Consider the following 6,416-nt stretch of genomic DNA (forward strand, 5'->3'; position numbering starts at 1 on the left):
TATCGTTCAAAAGTTCAGGGTTATTTAGAAATGTCCTTTTGTGGATGGAAAACAATGCTTGGTTTAACAAAAAACATGAAATCTGTCAAAACTCCAGACATTGTTCATGTTGTAAAGGACTCTGGTACCTGGAAATGTCTGTTAACGATGGAATATCGGCATGAATGGAGGAATTTTATCAGCAACAATTAACCTGGATCCAATGACTGAAGTCTGTCACTCTAAAAGCATCATTCATTATTTAAAAAATCGATTCTTTTCAATTATTCCCATTATTTAAGTAGAGCTGAAAACAGTTCACACTAGTACAGTATCAGGTGCATCAATATGCGTGTATTTGACTACATCATTATTTTAAATTTGTCATTTCTAATTTGACACTAAACTTTTGAACGCTAGTACACATACCATGAGCAGTCAGAGATGTGTTTTCATAATTTTGTTATGTGAATACAGTTAGAGATAGGGTATGTTTCCATAGTCACCATCTCTTTCCATATGTTTAGACAATATAATTATGGCTCACGTATGTCAGAGGAAAGGAGTCAGACACCCACAGGATGGGCTGCCTCTTCAAAGGCCTTGGTATGGACTATTCTAGACAGCTCCAGATGTAAACACAGCGTCCCTGTCCCCTGCCCATTCATTTTGAACATACTTCTAGGTGTAGCCTCTTAGTGATCACACGGGAGGGAGGAGGGGGGACTTTTCTGGCCTCAGAGGGAGAATGAGTGTCTCCCAGCTCCGCTCCGTTCATAACGTGTGAAACCCTGAGGCTGCTGTTTCGACACGTCTACAGCTCGGGCAGTGCTTCGCATTCCAGTGTCAATGGGGCAGACAAGCCATGCAAATATACACTTTTGAATGCATGCTTTTGTTTTCCATTATAATGATCAGAATTCTCGGGAATTAGGTTTTATTATGCTTCCAAAAATCTTCTGCTTCATTACTCATGAATGCCTTACCCTTCACTGTTTCTCATGATATGCAAAACCCTTATGCATCTGGTAAAGGCATAATGTGCCTGCTTACAGAGAAGCAATAAAAATTGCTGATCTGACACACATTAATCTTTGCCAAATCCCACAGAAGCATACAGTCTGTTTTACATACCATTGGCACCATCATCAATCCAAAGGAAGTGGAGAACCTTGTAATGTAATATGTGAGAATTGTAAACATATAATTGCCCCTTGGCACAGGTTAATGACACAATTGATTCATCTGCCATCAGTCATCACTTCATCTAGATCATTATCTAGACCACAAGTCTTGGTCTTTTAGGGCCGGGCGCATGTATGACGTGTCAGTGTCCAATTAGAATCAATCAGAATATCTTCCTGGGAAAACTGAACGTCAGGACTGGATCTGGATTCAGCGACCAGATCTGATTCTACCCCGAAAAGGCGTTGAAAGTTGCAATAATACTTAACATATTTTGTACTATAAATTTCACGGTGAGATGTCATAAATTATGGCATGTGTAACCCAGTCAGTGTACCTATTATTCCTGCCACAGGTAATAAACGAGTGCTGGAACCCTTTCACAACCCCTCAGAGCACATCTGCAAAGTTCACACATGGTATTGTGGTAGGAATTAGTTTTAGTGTGAAAACACAGACTGCGATTTACCCGATGCCACTAATGCACGCTCACTCTGCCCTCGAGCTAAATGCAGACTGCCGGTGTCTATTGTACGGTGTTTTCTGGCCGACCCAGAGACAGTTTTGCAAGAAACACAGCTCACCTGGCATGCAGGTAACACATTGTCGGGTCTGGCACAACTGCAGTTTGCCTGATTGTCACGATTTCCCACACCCTTCAGGGAATTCCAGGGCATGTTTTAGGACCTGCAGCAAAAGAGACTCCAGACAAGTGTGCTCAGGGAAGCTGCACCAGCACAGCCTGCTCACAAGTTAATCTTACAATTTACAGTAAATTGTAGAATTAATTTGTGAAATTTGTTGAATTAATTTTATTTTTCATTTTCTTCTTCCATCAGCTGCATACAATACGGGTCGCCACAGCAGACAAGCAGGTCTGGTAAGGTAGTGGACTCGTAATCAGAAGGTTTCAGGTTCAAATCCCAAAGCCTGTCATGGCTGCCCGCTGCATACGTGAGGGTGATGGGTTGAAAAGCAGAGGACACATTGTGTTGTGTGCAGAATGACAATTACTTCACTTTCACTTCATGACACAACCCTCCCCAATTACTCTGGCTTGGGACCAGCACCAAGAAATTCACTGTCCCGTGGGTCCGCAGTGGCTGGGTAAAAAAATTCACTAATAAAGTTACCAAAATTGGTAATATTCAGAATTCGAATAAAGGGCAAAACATAGATTTAATTTAATTTTTTCCAAGCATGTAAAGCAGTGGAGGTGATGCTGCTATACATGAAAGTGCATGACCTTAAGTTATGCATTGAGCTCCCTAAGGTTACAAACTTGCAGGTCATAAATACCATCAACAAACAAAAGGTCATAAGGGCAACTTGGTCACCATCCATCCATTACATCTGCACTATGTTGATTGTTATCACTACAAAAGAATTCCATTAATTCCTGTGAATCAAATCTCATCCTTATAGAGGTTCCTGATAATGAACTAGCATGTGCAGTCAGCTTCAGATTCGACCCATGAACAGAATTTTTCACGATCCTCTCATCGATAAAATTCATTATCTCAAAGAGCAAGTTGGTTGAGCAGCACTGTATGCAACCTCATTTGCCCTCTTCAGTGAGCATGAAGACAGCTTTTTTGAAGCTCATTAAAGCTTAATGAGCAAAATATGAATTCCGTATGAGTTTGTTGCTCTTAAATCTTGAGGTGGGGCATCATGTTGTATAGGGCAGCCTGGAGGAATGAAAATTTGCACCTCCTTTCCACGTGCCGTGCTCTGCACCTGCACCAGGCGAGTGAGGAGATGCAAGTTTGACCATGTTTGGGCCTGTTCTCCACTGCGTTTCTTTCCACAGTTTTTCTTTCTCTCAAAATGTCACTTGTGTCAGAACATGCGAACATAATTTCAGGTTCAGGTCAAAGGGTCAGTGCTGGTCAACACGTTGCTGATGACCACATTTTTGGAAAGCCTTCTTGCCTGAATGCAATGTTTGTCTCAGACAAGAACATTTCTTCAGGTGCAGGTTCTTCAAGGCTGTACTACTTCAATCTGAATAAAACAATGTTGTGCAATTGTATAAACCCCTGATTATGTTAACTTGAACTATTTAAACAGTTGGGCTTTCTGTCATCAGAAAGAAAAGATTATATCTTTTTAGGAACATCAACGGTCAAACTTGATATCACACAAACACATATAATTAGCTTTTACATTGAAAGCAGATAGTGCTGCACATTTATAGTTTTTATTCTTCATTGATAATAAGCCTGTACTCTCCAACACACAAGTGAAGTAAAAATGCACCTCTATCGCCCCACTGTGGACAGTGTTAGTAACAACACATTAACCGCAGGCAATTTCATGAGCAATGTCAGAAAGACACAAAGGTTTGTCCATAAAAATGCAGTCCACTGTGATCTTCGTAGTTTCTCATTTCAAATGACGATTTTGAAAAAAAAAAAAAAAAAACATAAACGTGGTAAATATTAAGTACAAGTATAGTTACAAACATTGAAAAGCAGCTACCACAACAGCGGCGATGTGGAGGAGATAAGCCGGCTTCTTTCAGCACTGTCGAGATTTAGAGTGCTATAACATTTTTTTTGTTGTTGTAGCTGTGTTTGATTTACTAAGGTGATGATATAAGCTGACAGCCTGACCTCACTGCATTTCTGTGAGCGCAGATCAGAAAAAAAGCTCACCACCCTGTGACTGTGGGGAAGCTGAAGGTGAGCAGGGAGGAAACAAGGAGTTGTGCCAGGTTTATATAATATTTTTTTTCAATATAATGTTTCAATACAGTATATGATTTAAATATTTTGCAATTTAGCAGATGTGTTAGCATTTAATAATAGAACACATCTGTCTGTTATATCACCATAATGTTGTATCTGCATAAATGTTCAAGCACTATACTATTATCAGCACACATTCAGGCATAATCTTGCATTTTTACGCAAATTAAATAAGTATTCATATTGACAATCTAAACCTGCCAGAAATTTCAGCAGTTCAGTTTAACAACTTTCAGCAATTTGTCACATTTTATGTTTGTGTAAGGTTTTGCTGCCCTGACGACCCTTGTTAATTCTTCCTGAATCCTTTTTTCATTTGCTGTCAAGCCCCTTCACGTAGAAGGGAAAGTATTTGTTCCTTTGGGCAATTGCTGGTAGAAATTGCCTTTTGTCAGCTCATTTCAGCGTACGAACTGTTCATACACAAGAGCATTCATTATGCACTCATAACCGCTAATCTGCGCACAGAACATATATAAAACTGCATTACAGGTCGGAGAAACCAGAGTAGCATGCATTTCATTAAAGGACATTTTGGTAAAATTGTAATAGAACAGACTGTCACGGTTGTTATCCTTTCAAATATAATTACTGCTATAAATCACTGGAAGACTCCAGGAGGCATTGCTTAGCTTTGGTGGCCTTTTCTACAGTATTTAATCATCATTTTCAACGGTCTGTGGGTTTTTTTCTCGGGCACGGAGCGTTGTTCCCTGTTAAGTACATTTGGACACACCCCACTCCGTTAAACATTGTGACTCGATGTGTTACGCACTTTCGAACTTGTCAACGATCAGTGGCTCAGTATCTTTCCATTGCCTGGACACAAACATCTTAAGCTCACTATATTTTAAGGACACAAAAGAGGTTGCTTTTGGCACTGCAGATGCTGTCCCCTGGTCTGGAAGGCATTTGGATAGGGCTGCAGGAGGAATGCAGCCAAGCTTGGATGTCACTTGTACACAGTGGTGATGACACTTTTGGTGCTGCCAATCCCTTGCGCCAGATTGCTGCATGACCATTTTTTTTTTCACGAGTAAACAAGCACAGAACAGGGTCATCCTTGTAAACCCCCAAATGTATTTGAACGACTACGCAAAACATTTAGTGTAATAAGGGTCACAAACACCACATGCCTACCAACATACGCAATAAAATGGATCATCTCACTAAATATGTACACAAGGTCACTACTATTACCCCTAATAATAGTAGTGATTAGACTAGTAGTGACAAGTAATATAGTGACCAATATTATAGGACTGGATCTCTACATTCCAGAGAGTGTTACTGTGACTGCCCATGATATTACAATTTAGATTGTGTTGAGACGCAAAATGTCTCTTTTTTTTTACACACAGTTTTCTCTGTAAATTATCAAGGAAACCCAAAACCCCGGCAAGCCTAATGACATCTACTGACTCACCGGCAAATTCTGCCAGTAGAGGGAGGCCAGCACTCGTGTCCACAGGAGGACCAGGCTATATGACTAGTTCTCAATAACTGTTGGCGTTAACAAAGTTTATATGAGCAGGATTTATTTTCTGCATGGAGTCTTTAAAAACCTCCATCGCTGGAAATGAATGCAGTCTATTCATAGATTAAATTTAACCTTAGATTACATCACTTGCAGAGTCTTGCAGAAAATACATTTGTACATGTGGCTAATCATGCGATGGATGCCTTTATTTTAACAAACTTTACAGTAAATTGTACTTAAGCACTGTAGTCTAGCAATAATAACTGTATTATTGAGATTACACCACAGTTTTTCCTTTTAATGTTAACTTCAGCTTCAGTTAGCGTTTTTAACAATCCAATAGTTGGATTTTGTCCATCCAATTGTAAGTCCATGACATTCTGCACTTTTGTCTTGCGTAGAGGTTCATCACCTCTGTGTTCTCCATATCATTGTGAAGCAGCCTCCCCCCGAGCAAGAGGCGTGAAAGGCCAGTCATTTGGTTGGGGTCCCCCACTTGTGTCTTTGTCGGGCTGCGACACCCCCCGAGCCGGAGACGCCAAGGGCCGGCAAATGACAGGGCGGAAACAACCAATTCTGATTGGTATGTGGCAACTTTCTGGGAGTCAAATGTATAAACGAATATTCTCTTGAGGACTCTGGGCACTTCTTTTTCCTCTCCATCGGGAACTGGGCCTTTCTGGGCCTTTGCCTCCCTGTTTCTCCTGGACCAGGCGACCTCTCTGTAGTTTGGCTCCTGGCTATTCTCTATCTTTCTCTATGCCTTTCTTCTTTCTTTTATTTGCTTTATTTTGTAACATTGGTACCTTTTAACATACAGTATTTACGTGTAACTGCAATAGTAATCTACTGGTGTTAATAAATTAGACTTTTAACCTCTATTGTGCCATGCCTCTTTCTGCCAGGTAACATCAGATTGGAGTGGTTTTAGCTTTGTGCAGACAGTTTTATCTCTTTTACACAATCAAAATGCCTATAATCTAAACAAGCATTATTTTATATACTAAGACATTCCTTAG

The sequence above is a fragment of the Denticeps clupeoides genome, chromosome 9 (assembly GCF_900700375.1).
Source record: "Denticeps clupeoides chromosome 9, fDenClu1.1, whole genome shotgun sequence".
NCBI classification, from domain to species: domain Eukaryota; kingdom Metazoa; phylum Chordata; class Actinopteri; order Clupeiformes; family Denticipitidae; genus Denticeps; species Denticeps clupeoides.